The sequence below is a fragment of the Cervus elaphus genome, chromosome 12 (genome assembly GCF_910594005.1).
Source record: "Cervus elaphus chromosome 12, mCerEla1.1, whole genome shotgun sequence".
NCBI lineage: Eukaryota > Metazoa > Chordata > Mammalia > Artiodactyla > Cervidae > Cervus > Cervus elaphus.
In genome coordinates, this window is record NC_057826.1 from 30,566,889 (window position 1) to 30,583,656 (window position 16,768).

At 40.2% G+C, this 16,768-nt stretch overlaps 1 protein-coding gene and 1 non-coding gene across 3 annotated transcripts in view; one reads left to right on the plus strand and one right to left on the minus strand.

Annotated features, from left to right (window-relative positions):
- Positions 1 to 16,768, minus strand: part of DAAM1 (dishevelled associated activator of morphogenesis 1) — a 178,339-nt gene that overhangs the window by 141,911 nt on the left and 19,660 nt on the right. The gene's annotated exons all lie outside the window — the stretch shown is intronic.
- LOC122705923 lies at positions 5,047 to 5,153 on the plus strand. The gene has a single exon (XR_006344195.1). It is a non-coding gene; the product is annotated as a U6 spliceosomal RNA (small nuclear RNA).

Below are 16,768 nucleotides of genomic sequence, written 5' to 3' on the forward strand. Positions count from 1 at the left end.
GAGTCACCAGGAAAGCTTGCTGGCTAATCAGAACTACAAATATTCAGTCAAACCTTTAAGAAAGTAACTCATTAGACTACTTCTCTACCATTTTCTAAATATCCTATCAGTGTAAAAGAAAATCAGTGGAAAAATCAAGGTGTTTGAGAGCTCAAGGGGAAAAGAGGAATCATTCATTCTACCGGTGGATGGCCCCTGGAGAAATAAATTACTTGAAACTAGATGTAAATCTGAAACAAAGTAACCTTTTGATCTACAAAGCTTGGGGGAAGGTAGAAGGGAAGAGGCACTAAAGGGAGGACACACGGTTTATTCATACTGCAGACTGACATGCGTACATGTAGAGTGTGCTGGCCTCCAGGTGGTTCTGGGCAGAGAAGAATAAGGAAAAGCCATCAAGCACAGTACACATAAATATGAACCCGGCCCTGGGGGAAAAATCTGAGTAATGAAGCCCAAATATAGGCGTAAAATCTAAAAATAACTCTTTTGCTTCTACAGAGCTATTTCCCTTTTAGCATCCATTCGAAATGTGTGGGAAGACAAAACAGCTTGAGTTAAGTGAATTTCCAGATATCATCAAGTGATGCTCTAAACCATTTTCAGCCAATAGTAAAAATGCAATTTCCCCTTCCTTTAGTTTTCTCTTCTTAAGTAGAGGAGGCAGACAAAGAACAATAGTGGGCAAGAATGTCATTTCTAAAGGCTATGAGAAGCTGATTATCTCTAGGTAAAATATCTTAAAATTCAACTTATGTCATGGGAAACCATTAGATCCTTGGAATTGTGTCAGAACCACTGTAATTTTTTTTTTCCATAAAGAATGATGAATGGAGGATGACAGAATGTTGACACTGTAATTACATTTTCCTATCATGCCACAAATTTAAAAGATTTCAGTATCACTGCCAGGGTGTTTTCTCTCCCTCAAGATTAAAATAAAATGAAGAATATGGTAAGAAAGACCAACGTATGGGCCAAAATATGTTGTAATCCTAGCATTTCTTCAAAAAATATTTAAGGGGTATCTATGAGTAACCAGGCTCTAGGCTTCATGCTGCTCCCAGATGATGTAAACCTTTTCCCCAATGGACGTAGAAACAGTCTCACTTCTTTTTCCATACTGCTTAAAATTCTATAACTACAATGGCAATGCAAAAGAGAAAAATAAACGGAGTACCTAAGGATCCCACTAAAGTATATAAGAGGGCCTGCTTTAGGAGCAGTGAGGAACACTTAGTCTATATCCTGGGTATGCAGTGGTGTCCAGCAGTGAAGATCCTTTCCTCTTTAATCTTTCTCAACTTCTGCTTCTGAAGGGAGGTGTAACCCATGCTGGCAGATACACAGACAGAGCATGTTAAGTGGCCCCCCTAATTTCAGAGAACTGAGAATCCTGCTGAAATCTACTATTCTTTTTGCCGGTCTAGCATATTGATTTTACAGGGAATGATCCACTCCTATTCCTTAAACTCTTGGTGTCTTGTCTACACCCTGCCAACCCTGCCAAAAATGTGCCAATGCTGAGCAAAGATTTAAAGTAGGCCAAGTAGACTTTCTCCCTGGAATTCTAAATCTCCAGAGTCACCTGTGCTTTCAAGCTTTCATTAGGGCTACCCCATATTCTTCTGGCAAATTCTTTTTGCTTAAGTTTAGCTTCTCTTGCTTGCAATCAAAATAATTCTGATGCATAGCCTAAAAGGAAAAGAACAAAGCAACAGCCATTTTGGTACTACTTGATGCCTCCTCTACGATCTTGTAGTGCTGTAGTAGTGCTTAGTCGCTCAGTTGTGGCCAACTCTTTGTGACCCCATGGACTGTAGAATGCCCAGGCTCCTCTGTCCATGGAATTCTCCAGGAAAGAATGCTGGAGTGGGTAGCCATTCCCTTCTCCAGGGGAATCTTCCCGACCCAGGGATCAAACCCAGTTCTCCTGCATTGCAGGCAGATTCTTTACCATCTGAGCCACCAGGGAAGCCTCTCTACGATCTTACAGAGGTACACACCAAGTCAGCCAAGAGAACAACACACAAGGAAGCAGACATCAGTTCAATCCCCCTCCACTTAGTTGAATGTTCCAGGAAACAGTCTATCACCAAATGGATTCCGGTAGAAAATGTCCTGCACCTCATTCTCAAACTATTTTAAAATAACAAATGGTACCAAGTTGACCTTTCAAATGCAGAAAGAAAAAAAAAAAATCATCCTCACACAACAAAAACACATTTTGAGCTTAAGTTCCATTAGATTCTCAGCAGTTGTTCTTAGTTGCCCCTATGTCTTAAGGTTTGAGTTTCTTGACCCATAAACAAGAAGACTCAATAAGTATAAACATCAATCCACAGATATACATGGGCTATGTATCACTCTTTTAGCAGCAAAATCTTACACTTTATAACATTGTGAAAAATGATTCTGTGTACTCTTTCTCCTTTGATCTTCATAAGCCCCTCTAAGTAGACAGGGAAGCCAGGCATCAAAATACTCATTTCATCCAAGGGGAAATTAAATCAGAACTCCCCAGATTCAGAGCTAGTCATGGCAAAGCCAACCCAAGAACAGACTCAAATCAAGATTTCTGCTCAATGAACCCAGCATTCTGCTGCACCCAGAATCCTACAACCACACTGCACTTAGTTCCAGGGGTCTTCACTGCCTAATGGAATAAATGGGGCCAGGTAAACAGAGCCCAAGTCCTATTTTGTGTTAGAGGCAAGAACATTGTTTCATCAGTGATGCATCACTAACCACATTCATTTTTTGGCTTCACCAAGAGAACTATTAATTATCACTAAGAGTCATAGTAAGTACTGTTGGAAGCAATAATGAGTGTGGTCCGTGAGGAAACCATGTATCAATAATAAACCAGTTTATTGTTCAAAACTAGACAAACTTATTTTCAATATAGAATGTTCAATTTCAGCAGACTTAAATATTAACAAAAATTAAAACACAAAACCACATTTAGCAAGTCTGCTCCAGAGTTAATCAATCAGCCAATCACTGTTTAAGTATTAATACTATAAGTACTTATAGGTAAAGTAGAGGTGAGAAAATATATTGTCTTTGCCTTTCAAGAGCTTTAAATTTAGTTATGTTCCATGACATTTAGAGAAGAGAGCCACCAATTCTCTGACTTCCTCAGATCATTCTGTCTCCTGCCAGTAGCTTCTGGGAAAACAAAATCTCAGGAGGTGAAGCCTGTGAAACTCAAGTCAGATGCTTAAAACAAGAAATGAAGTCAAGAGAATACTTTTCATTGTGGTTCAGTGACTGGCAATGGATGTTATTCTGGAAAATTTGTGTTTTCAAATAACTACATCCACAGCAGGAACCACTCTTGAGTCCAAACACAATCCATGGCTAACACTCAGGCAAGGTAACTATACATTTGGAGCAAGATAGTTAAGAACAAATAAAGGCGTGGTTAAATGCAGTATCATAGTCCCTGAGGCAAAGGAGCACCAAAGGAATACTAGAAAGGAAGGATTCTAAGAACAAGAAGCCAGAGTAAATAAGGATTGGATGAATCAGAATGCATGACAGTCAAGTTCATGTTCAAACCAAATCTTATATCTATATGTACATGAACCTATAAAAGACATTGGCACTAAGTCTTAGGTAGATCTAAGATCCAGTTCTGGGGAACAGAAATTCCAATTCCCTAGACTTTAGTTTTACTCTTGGAGGAAAGAGCAGCAGTCTGCATACAAACTTACTGCGAGCTAAAAAAAAAAAAAGCCGATGAACAGCCAACCTGCTATGACACTGGATATGTTATCTCTACAATGTCTAACAGAGTAGCCATTAGCCACATGTGGCTAATGAGGATATGAAATGTGGTAGTGATGTTGCCTACATCCAAATTATAACTAAATTCCTCTCCAAACTTAGACCAAGTGTGTGATGCTGAAGAGGAATTTAACACACTCCACTACCACCCCAATCACCAGCCTATCTTCAGAAACTTTCTGGGTTTGTGAAGTTGTGTGAGTTTGGTGGGGTGTTCTGTTCTAGTTGTTGTTTTAAATAATCTTTTCCTGCAGGCTGGAAAAACTTACTCCATAACACTTTCCAGTTCCTGGCATGAGCCCCTGTGGAGACCACCAACATGTCTGGGAGAATCCTGGTCCTTGTTCTCTGCTGTCCTCTGGAACAACCAAGAGCAGAGAGTGCTTCTTACAGCATATCAGGAAGCAGCTTTATATTTTCTCCTTTGTGAAGGATCACTCATTCTTTGTCTTTTGTTATGTTTCACACCTGTTTATAAACAGCCACATACAGCTGGTTGCTACCTTACTGGACATCATACAACATGCTTATTTAGAAGAAAATCAGATCTCAGACTTCACTGGTAACTCCAGTTATAAGCCACAATGATACAGTCAGAATCCCATCAAAGGTGAAAAATGTCACAAACAGATAAAAGGATGATGTTTTGTGGATAAGTTGTAAGGCAGATAAATCGACTACACTACTGAAGATGAAAGTAACTGCATGAAATGTTATGGTGGCTGATGGTTGATCAGTCCTTACTGCCTTAAAAATTGGTCAAACACATTCAGAGGGAGCTGGTCCTGAGGCCTGGCATGTCACACAGGCTGCCTCTCTGGGTCTACTGTGTTTAGTAACAAAAAAGGGCACATACACGGATTAGGAAGAACTCAGTTCTCCACCCCTACCTGCATGAGAAACAGCCTTTTTCAGACAGTTCTCTTTGCCCCAAGACCAGGTCAAACACAATGTCAGATGAACAAATGTATAGCAAAGGTCTGTTCTTAAAATTTTTTTAACTGCTGGAAACTCCTATTTGGGGGATTTGGGAAAGGCATTATGAACTCTCAATCCAGTCAAAGCATTGGCTGGTCAAAAAAAACGTCAAAAGAAATATATATATATATATATATACATATATATATAGTATATATTTAGAACTCAACTCTTTATAGCTCCAATTGAAGCCATTCAATTGGAAAATACAGAAATTACAAAATGGGCTAACCAATAGATAATACATCAACAATTACTTTAACATTAAAATATTCTGTGCTCACTTCGGCAGCACATATACTAAAATTGGAACGATACAGAGAAGATTAGCATGGCCCCTGCACAAGGATGATATGCAAATTCGTGAGGCATTCCATATTTTTAGGCAAAACACTCTCTGACATAAATCACAGCAAGATCCTCTATGACCCACCTCCCAGAATATTGGAAATAAAAGCAAAAATAAACAAATGGGACCTAATGAAACTTAAAAGCTTTTGCACAACAAAGGAAACTATAAGCAAGGTGAAAAGACAGCCCTCAGATTGGGAGAAAATAATAGCAAATGAAGCAACTGACAAAGGATTAATCTCAAAAATATACAAGCAACTCTTGAAGCTCAATTCCAGAAAAATAAATGACCCAATCAAAAAATGGGCCAAAGAACTAAACAGACATTTCTCCAAAGAAGACATACAGATGGCTAACAAACACATGAAAAGATGCTCAATATCACTCATTATCAGAGAAATGCAAATCAAAACCACAATGAGGTACCATTACACGCCAGTCAGGATGGCTGCTATCCAAAAGTCTACAAGCAATAAATGCTGGAGAGGGTGTGGAGAAAAGGGAACCCTCTTACACTGTTGGTGGGAATGCAAACTAGTACAGCCACTATGGAGAACAGTGTGGAGATTCCTTAAAAAACTGGAAATAGAACTGCCATATGACCCAGCAATCCCACTCCTGGGCATACACACTGAGGAAACTAGATCTGAAAGAGACACATGCACCCCAATGTTCATCGCAGCACTGTTTATAATTGCCAGGACATGGAAGCAACCTAGATGCCCATCAGCAGACGAATGGATAAGGAAGCTGTGGTACATATACACCATGGAATATTACTCAGCCATTAAAAAGAATTCATTTGAATCAGTTCTAATGAGATGGATGAAACTGGAGCCCAGTATACAGGGTGAAGTAAGCCAGAAAGATAAAGGCCAATACAGTATACTAACGCATATATATATGGAATTTAAAAAGATGGTAACGATAACCCTTTATGCAAAACAGAAAAAGAGACACAGATGTACAGAACAGACTTTTAGACTCTGGGAGAAGGCGAGAGTGGGATGTTCTGAGAGAATAGCACTGAAACAAGTATACTATCAAGGGTGACACAGATCACCAGCCCAGGTTGGATGCATGAGACAAGTGCTCAGGGCTGGTTCACTGGGAAGACCCAGGGGGATGGGATGGGGAGGGAGGCGGGAGGGGGGATCAGGATGGGGAACACATGTGTCCATGGCTGACTCATGTCAATGTATGGCAAAAACCACTACAATATTGTAAAGTAATTAGCCTCCAACTAATAAAAATAAATAATAAAATATTCTAAGGCTTCATGGAGACGTGAAATTGACCCTTGAAATGAATGTAGTTAAAAAAAACTTTCTGTGCCTATCAATGACATACAGGCTTAATAAAATGGGTAGACAATTTGCATGGGTATAATCAATAGAAAGAAAGATATCACTAAGTCGTGTCTGACTCTTGTGATCCCATGAACTCTAGCCCAATAGGCTCCTCTGTCCATGGGATTCTCCAGGCAAGAATACTGGAGTAGGTAGCCATTTCCTTCTCCAGGGGAACTTCCCACCCCTGGAATTGAACCCTGGTCTCCCGCATTGGAGGCAGATGCTTTAGCAACTGAGCTACGCAGGAAGCCCATAATCAATAGACAGCTGTCCTAAATCATACACCCACACATATACATATACATACATAACCCAATCTCATTTTAATGGAAACAAGATACTGATTTGACAGAGGTAATACAGGTCATTGGAAGAATGTGCCTGAGATGGACAGTTTTTACTGGAGAGGAGAAAGGAACAAGGGGTCCTGTCCTGATGTGAGCACGGCATTTCAGGGAGGGATTCTGGGAAGTCAAAGGAGTTTTGGCTAGAGAGTGAATGATCGAGGAGAGGCCTTAGAGACAACACTTACCTGCTAGACACTACCTATGTGTAGTGACCCCCACCCACAGGGAGAGTGAAAAGTACACAATGAGGGTGTCAATGAAAATCTGGAGGGAATCCACCCTTGTAACCATCATGCATAAAGTTCTGCTCTGCAAGAAGATAAATGTGGGAGATGTGATGGGTAGCTATTATTTGAGCCTGCGCCACCCCCCCCCCCCACTAGATTCCTATTTGAGTTACCTGAATAAAAGAAATACATCCTTTCCTGGGGGTAAAAAATAGGGGGAATGTGAGAAAGGTAGTCATAAGGGGCGAGTCTTTTCTGTCACAGTTTGGTTTCAACAGGCAAAATAATCTGCTTGCTTCCTGTCAATATATGACCAAAAGCAACCGACAGTGGCCATAAGACCGTGGGAGCTGTCAGATCTATGTACCAGAATTTAGAGACAGTATTCCTCAGTATTCCCTTGCGTGCCTACTCCCCAAGTCTGCCACACAGGGCAAAGGAGCTGGGATCCTGTCTTTGGCTGGTGTACTGGGCCATTTCCAAGATTTTCAGACTTACCTGCTCACTGCCCTGGTGGATTATGGGAGGTCTTGTTATCCTAAGCTCAGACAAGGCAAATGCAACCACCACTGGCTGGTGCAGGCCGGTAACAACCCTGAGAGGCTGCAGCTGACAGAAAGCAGGCGGGGACAGGCCTTCCAGGGGCCCGAGCCAGCTGACTAGCATCCAGTCATCACTTCTTTTCCAAATATCGATTCAACAAACCTTGATTCAGCTCTTGTGTTACACTCTGGTGGCGAACAGCACAGAGGAAGCACCAAGAGGAAAAGTTTTACAGAGACTATTCTGGGCACAGACCAAGTACATGTTCTCGTGGAATTGTTAATAACTCAGGGGTCCTTTATGTTTGTTTGAACCTTCCATGTCTAGTGAGGAAAAGACATATTTCTTTTTTTCTCCTCAGGGAGAATAAAAACAGGAAAGTAAAATTCCTGGTAATGTCATATCCAGTCAAACAGGAAGGTTTGTAGGCTCTGGGCTGAAAGGTTTCCAGAGCTACACTCAGCCAGTCTGAAAATAATTTATTTGATTTTTATTGGTTTCATTTCCTCCAATGTTACTATTCAGCTCCCTACTCCCACAGCCACCAAGACAAGAGGAAACATTTAGTAAACACAACAAAAACACCGTATTTAAGAAACACCTGAGGTGTGAAAAACTGGAACCATCATTCACTGCTGGTGGGAATATAAAATGGTACAGCCACTTGGAAAATAGTTTGGCAGTTCCTCAAAATATAAGCATAGACTCTCCATATGACCTAGCAATTCCATACTTAGGTATTTACCCAAGAGAACTAAAAACATATGTTCACACAAAAATTTGTATATGAATGCTGACAGAAACATTATTCATAACAACCACAGAATGAAAACAATCTAAATGTCCATGAATAAACAAAATGTGGTGTGTCCATAAAATGGAATATTATTTGGTAACAAAAAAGGAGTACTGATATAGGCTATAACATGAATGAAGTCTTAAAAAACATTATACCAAATGAAAGAAGCCAGTCACACAAGATCACATACTATACGACCTCATTTATATTAAATGTCCAGAACAAGACAGTCCATACAGACAGAAAGCAAATCCATGGCTTTCTGGGATGAAGGCGGGGGGTTGGGGGGGGGGGTGCGCAGGGAAGTGGAGAGGGTACACAAATAACTGCTGATGCCTATGGAGTCCCTTTTTGGAAAGTTGAAAATTTTCTAAACTAGTATTAGATTGTGGTAATGGTTATACAACTCTGTGGATGAATAATGCACTGTGAAAAAAAAACCAATTAACTGTACTCTAAAAGAGATGGTTTATATATGTGAAATGTAACTCAGTAAAACTGAGGAAAGAAGTGAGGGAGGGAGCAAGGAAGGAATGAAAGATATTAGACCTGAAATGCAATGTCTTACCTGGAATGGTAATTCTTCCTCTCAGGGTATTTTTAACTTTTGACTCTTGCCATAACCTTAGTCTCCTAAGGAAGGAGAAGGAGCAGGAAGAGGAGGATGAGAAGGAGAGGAAGAGAAAGGCAGAGGGGGAATAGAATGGGAGGAGAGGAGAAGAGAAAAAAATCCCCTGCTTCCCCCATCAGTAATACCTTACAAAACTATGACACATTATCAAACCCAGGAAATTGACACTGACCCAGTGCAGTTCACAGATATTACTGATTTCTAGGGATGCCTTTAAAATACAGCTCCTGGGTAACAACCCTGGACGTTTCATTCCTACTCTTTTTACCTGAAACAGCAATCACTCTAGTTGTGATTACAATAAGCTAATCAATAATTCCAGTGACGCAGATATGAGCAGTGGATATTTCAACACTTCTGAGATTCCAATTTGCCTTGGGAAGAAAATGAAGTTACCATTAGTGAGCTATCTCCACCAAGCACATTAACTTTGTATAAGCCTTGAGGGCCCTTCAAACTCATCATGTTGCTCACCTAGCTCCTTCCCACCCCACAAGAGAAACTGGTAAGCCTCTAGAGCATTGGTGATGAGCTATGATAACTAAAGTTCCTCCACAGAGTCTTCCCTTAGGCAGTTCAAGAACTTGCAGTTAGCCATCCTAACTTATTCTGAAAGAAAACAGACTTGCTAAATGGCTGATGGATGAGGACACATCTGTTAAAGACAGCAGATAGCGTCAGTTTTCTGACCTACGAGGCTTTCACTGTTTGTTTTCTTCCTCCTTCCTTTTATATCCTAACCCTGAACACTACTTTTTTATTGTTGTTGAGTCATTCAGTCATGTCTGACTCTTTGCAACCCCAAGGACTATAGCCCGCCAGGCTCCTCTGTCCATGGATTTTCTAGGCAAGAATACTGGAGTGCGTTGCTATTTCATTTTCCAGTGGATCTTCCCAACCCAGGGATCAAACCCACATCTCCTGCGCTGCAGGCGGATTCTTTACCATTGTGTCATCAGGGTGTAAAAAGTGAGCAGGTCCAGAGAAAGCCATTTCAGTTTCTCAGTATCAGATCTGTTTAAACACATGGGGACAGAGGAGGTTGAAACTACTGACTGAAGTGAAATGGTCGGCTTTGCCACAATTACCAGAAAAGCAACTCTGCTCAGGAGATGACCTTCCCAAGGAGGGCGAGGCAGCAAGTTGCCTGTCAGGAGTCTGCGGGAACAGCCAACCCACAAGAATTCAAAGGGAAACACTGAACCCCCCCCACACAGGCATGGACCTGGGATCTACTCAGTGCCCTCCACAAAGGGTCACCAGACACTTGTTCCAGGAATTCTAGATCACCTGCAGCCTCAAATGCGTAAGGAGAACTGAGGTAATTGCCAAATTCAGACTTAAATCGAAGAAAGTAGGGAAAACCACTAGACCGTTTAGGTATGACCTAAATCAAATCCCTTATGATTATACAGGGGAAGTGAGAAATAGATTAAAGGGACTAGATCTAATACACAGAGTGCCTGAAGAACTATGGACAGAGGTTCGTGACATTGTACAGGAGACAGGGATCAAGACCATCCCCAAGAAAAAGAAATGCAAAGAAGCTAAATGGCTGTCTGAGGAGGCCTTACAAATAGCTGTGAAAAGAAAAGAAGCAAAAGGCAAAGGAGAAAAGGAAAGATATACCCATGTGAATGCAGAGTTCCAAAGAATAGCAAGGAGAGATAAGAAAGCCTTTCTCAGTGATCAATGCAAAGAAATAGAGGAAAACAACAGAATGGGAAAGACTAGAGATCTCTTCAAGAAACTAAGAGATACCAAGGGAACATTTCATGCAAAGATGGGCACAATAAAGGACAGAAATGGTATGAACCAGACAGAAGAGAAGATATTAAGAAGAGGTGGCAAGAATACACAGAAGAACTGTACAAAAAAGATCTTCACAACCCAGATAACCACAATGGTGTGATCACTCACCTAGAGCCAGATATCCTGGAATGCAAAGTCAAGTGGGCCTTAGTAAGCATCACTACAAACAAAGCTAGTGGAGAAGAATTGATGCTTTTGAACTGTGGTGCTGGAGGAGAATCTTGAGAGTCCCTTGGACTGCAAGGAGATCCAATCAGTCCATCCTAAAGGAAATCAATCCTGAATATTCATTGGAAGGATTGATGTTGAAGCTGAAACTCCAATACTTTGGCCACCTGATGTGAAGAGCTGACTCATTTGAAAAGACCCTGATGCTGGAAAGATTGAAGGCGGGAGAAGAAGGGGATGACAGAGGATAAGATGGCTGGATGGCATCACCAACTCAAAGGACATGAGTTTGAGTAAACTCCGGGAATTGGTGATGGACAGGGAGGCCTGGTGTGCTGCAGTATATGCAGTAGCAAAGAGTCAGAGACAACTGAGCAACTGAACTGAACCGAAACTGAGGTAAGCAAGTCCTAAAAACCAATGAGTTTTACAGGGACACGTGAGGCAAAAAGAAAAAGATAGCCCAAACTAGGTATGTTAAGTATCCTATTTGGCCGATGTCTTGATGGCCTGTTGATTTAATAATGATAACAGCAATAAATGTAGAGAAAGAAGCCCTAAGTTTGTCCTCTGATGGACAGGAAAATCTAGGAAAGAGACAAGAGAGTCTGCTTAGACAATGGTTAAATTCAGGACAAGGTAAAGCATGCCACAAACTCAGCATGGGGAAGAGGCACAACACAGGGAAAAAGAGAAGAGAAACTGTCTTCTGCCTAGAGCATCACTCGTTACTATTTCAAATAAAATTAAGCTTTAAAAAAAGCTTCACCATCCCTCCACCCACCCCAAACTAACAAATACATACACCACATAATCTTTTATTCAGGAATGGAAACAGATTTCAGGCCCCTGGTAACACTGTAAACAATTTTTCTTTCCACTTAAGTATGTGCTGCCCTCAGAGCTGGCAGTGGTGTCAGCTTACCTCCTCCACCGTCTTAGGAACAGGACAAGGGGATGAAGAGTGGCCAGCAAGTTGGACAACACTGGTCCTTATCCTGGTTCCAGTGTTAACCAATAGGATAACCTCGAAATACTGTGTAAAACGGGCATGTAGTCATTTTCAATTTTAAAAAGTTGTGAAACCCTTTAACTAAATGAAATCTCATGGAGAACCCCAATATACAGAATTTGAAGTCGACAGGCTGGTTAAAGCTGGAAGGGTGTGAGGCCGTAGGGTGGGGGACGCGGGCAGTGTCTCTTGAGGCACCTCCTGGGAATGGGACTCCACAGCACACAGAATGGAAACCACTGAAGAGGTCCCTTAAAACAAAAATTAAATTCTACTTAACTTAAACTAAAACTAAGAAAAGAAGACAAAATAGTATAGAATAATAATTTTTAATGCCTAACTCTTGGTGGTAGGGATTGCGGGCAGTAGGAGGAGGGTGGGAAATAGCACAAGGAGCCTTTCATTTATAAGCATGTAAATGTTTTGTATATATTTGCATGCCCATTTCTCCAAATGAATTTATATACTGTGATTAATGAAACTGAAATTCATTGATGGTGTCACTGAATTCATTGTCGTGTGGTAATCTATAATTATTTTAATTGAAAAGAAATCATCATATTGGGAACCAATGCTAAAAAGAAAGCAACAACATTCCACTTGAATTAAACAATAAAAGTAAATTTCCTTTAAAAAATTTACAGTGGCCCTTTTTAAAAGATTCTACTAGGTACAATGCCAAACTCGTTAGAATTCTTTGTCTATTAGCGGTAGCTATTAGAATGTTGCTTTGAGATGGATTCTGAAACCATGTCAAGGCTGAGTAGGAAAGAAATGTCACATTAGATAAGCATTGGATAAATACTCTCCGCCATCATTATGGACAGTGGGGAAGTGGGGGAAGGGACGTGTATTTGATATCTGGAGCTGTCAGATAAACATCTAGGATGTGATGGTAGTGGAGACCTGAGTTCTAACTCTGATTCTGTCATTACACTAAATTTATTAGTAGGCAAATTACTCATTCCGGGTTTCAGTTTTGCCAGATCCTGACTTGTGATGCAGGACACTCAGGGTCAACTCAGACAGTGAATGTGACACGCCTTTCAAAGCCACTGGAGACAAAACTGTCAGAGAAATGGTGAGCTAATCCAAACCTCTCCATTTCACATATCTGAAATTGAAGGAAACTGAAACCCAAGAGACTGTCAGCCAAAGTGACAGAGTGGATAGCAGGCTAAAGAATCTGCATTCCCTCACTAGAGAGTTTTCTATAATGTGAGCCATAATGTACGGGTTGAAATTTTGATTTAAGATTTGTATTAGTTCCCTTTGGGACAATTGATAATTTCAAGGTTTTCTGTCTGAGATTATCTTTAAAACTTCTCACTTCAAAAAAGTTCATGCTGCCAGCTGGATGATTATACCAAAAAAAGAAAAAGAAAAATTACAACATTATTGTTATAACATGGACCTACACTTTGTCACTTAGGTATTAAACACTAGGAATGAAAACTTTCTTCAACAGAGCAGACAATAAATATATTTGAAAATCTAAGTAAACACAAACCAAATAACAATTGTTTGCCAATCTCAGTAGAAAATTAATAATGTTATCTGTTAAAGTTTGACCCACTTAGGACTAGCCTCTTTATTTTTTTTTTTCCATTTATTTTTATTAGTTGGAGGCTAATTACTTCACAATATTACAGTGGGTTTTGTCATACATTGATATGAATCAGTCATGGAGTTACATGTATTCCCCATCCCGATCCCCCCTCCCACCTCCCTCTCCACCCGATTCCTCTGGGTCTTCCCAGTGCACCAGGCCCGAGCACTTGTCTCACGCATCCCACCTGGGCTGGTGATCTGTTTCACCATAGATAGTATACATGCTGTTCTCTCGAAACATCCCACCCTCACCTTCTCCCACAGAGTCCAGAAGTCTGTTTTGTACACCTGTGTCTCTTTTTCTGTTTTGCATATAGGGTTATCATTACCATCTTTCTAAATTCCATATATATGTGTTAGTATGCTGTAATGTTCTTTATCTTTCTGGCTTACTTCACTCTGTATAATGGGCTCCAGTTTCATCCATCTCATTAGAACTGATTCAAATGAATTCTTTTTAACGGCTGAGTAATATTCCATGGTGTGTATGTACCACAGCTTCCTTATCCATTCGTCTGCTGATGGGCATCTAGGTTGCTTCCATAGGACTAGCCTCTTTAAAAAAATGAAACCTAATAGAAAGTTACAAAATGTGAGTCCATCAATCATATATAGTCCACCCAAAAATTTTATAAGAGGAATTAACAGGGAATGGCTGAATTAGAAGATAACAGAGTAATCTTTTATATTTTAAATGATTTTTTTGTAAATTCATAAAATATGGAACTCCTTATCATTAACTAGAAAAGTATGTTTGAATAATTTTAGCCTAGGATTTTACCAGGCATAAACTAAAAGACTAAAAACTCTAAACTCCATTCTATTTCATATTAAAGATTTTTCACAATATTTTACCATTGCAAATCAATGAAATATTATTAAGGCAAATATAAAATTAAGGCAAAACATCTCAAGGTCCATTTACATTAGAGGTGCCATTTGTCCACAGAATGTGGGAATGCAGTGTCTGATTCTTTACTTAGAAAGGCATTTGGTACTCTCAGAAATTCTGTTCCATCAATCAATTTATAATGAATTAAGTGAAAGTTGCTGTCGTGTTTGACTCTCTATGATCTATGGACTATATACAGTCCATGGATTCTTCATGCCAGGATACTGGAGTGGGTAGTCTTTCCCTTCTCCAGGGGATCTTCCCAACCCAGGGATCAGAACCCTGGTCTCCCACATTGCAAGTGGATTCTTTACCAGCAGAGCCACAAAGGAAGTCCAAGAATACTGGAGTGGGTAGCTGAGCCCTTCTCCAGGGGATCTTCCCCACCCAGGAATCAAACTGGGGTCTCCTATATAGAAGGCGGATTCTTTACCAACTGAGATATCAGGGAAGGCCTCACCACTTGTGATCTAAATGGTGCCTAGGAACTAACAGATCAGCTGGGGAGAAATACCTTTTTCTAGGCTAGGAAGACATGAATTGATGATTCAGAGAGAAGAATGCAGAAGTGACCTTCTCCCCTGGATCGTGGTCCTTATTCCAGAGAATATTCTCATAGTAACCTCTCCACCCGGCTTCCCATGTGGCACTAGCAGTGAAGAACCCGCCTGCCATTGAAGAGATGTGGGTTTGATTCCTGGGTCAGGAAGATTTCCGCAGAGTAGGAAAGGGCAACCCATTCCAGTATTCGAGCCTGGAGAATCCCATGGACAGAGGCGCCGGGCGGGCTGTTGTGGTCCATAGGGTCACAAACAGTCGGACATGACTGAAGCAACCTCTCCACCACTGGATCAAACTATATCTCCCAAACACACACACAAGGACTATCTGCCAACGCCTTACCAGAAAGTTCCACATTTTGCATTTTGTTTGTTACTTCTTGAACAAGGACAGACAGCCATAGTGTCTCAAAGTAGAGTTCTAGAAAAAATATGTCAACAGAAACATGATAATTCTGAATAAAGTGGTCTTCTCTAAAGCATGCTGGAAAACACTGCCTTATATTCTATTATAGGTTGCCATAACTATCTAAAATTAATTTCAAAACACAAACCTCTCTCTTAATGCTTGGAATATTTGTTGGTTTTTTTTTTTTTTTTCTGTTTAAATTAGAACAAACCTGAAGTGCTTAAAGTAGGAGAAAAGTCACATCCCCACAATATTGATTTATGATATATTGACACAAAGACAATCAGACTGTGATGAGTACAGCATTATCGCAATATTAGTACTGCATAGGCAATGCCTTAAAATTTTTAGCTAAGTACTTGAGTATCTGCTTTGAGATACCATTTATAAACAAAAAGAACTGGGTATAACATTTCCTTTATCACATAAACCATTCTAATATAAACTTCTGCCTCTTTCCTCATAATATTTGGATTATTTCATTGTTCTTCCTCCTATTTTTCCAAACATCTTCAGTCCAATGGAAAAAACCACTTATTTCCCTGTTCTCTCTGCCTCCAGAAAAACCTTCTGTAGCAGTCTCATTATCAGCAGAAAAATCACTTAAAGTAAGAAAGCACTGAGTCAAAAGTTTCAGGAAATGCAAATTGGCCATAGATGGCAGGAGTTGACCTAAGGTTTCCCTCCAGATAATGAGGAAAGGGCTTGTTAACATAATTAATTATGCAAGTCTGTAGCCAGAGACCCTTAAAGTCATTTTAAAATGTGCCTGGAGACCTCATAACTTTTCTGCTAAAGGGTTCCATGGCTATTTATACATTTGTGAAAAATCTGGTAACTTCATATTTGCATTGCTAATTAATCTCTTTTATGATCCATCCAAAACACCGGGATTCAAATAAATAAATGGGCAAATAACCATTTGAGAAAGGAAAAATACAAATAGCCGAGAGAAAAAGGTTCTATTTAACAAATTTTTGGGCTTCCCTGGTGGCTCAGACAGTAAAGAATCTGCCCGCAAGACAGGAAACTTGGGTTCAATCCCTGGGTCAGGAAGATCTCCTGGAGAAGGGAACGGCTGCCTACTCCAGTTATTCTTGCCTGGAGAATTCCATGGAAAGAGGAGCCTGGCAGGCTACAGTCCATGGAGTGGCAAAAGAGTCGGACACAACTGAGCGACTAACGTAACAGATTTTTAAATGTAAATTAAAATACAATGTGATAGCATTTATCAGTTGTTGGAATCACAGATAATTGTAAGACAATAATATTTGCACCATAGAC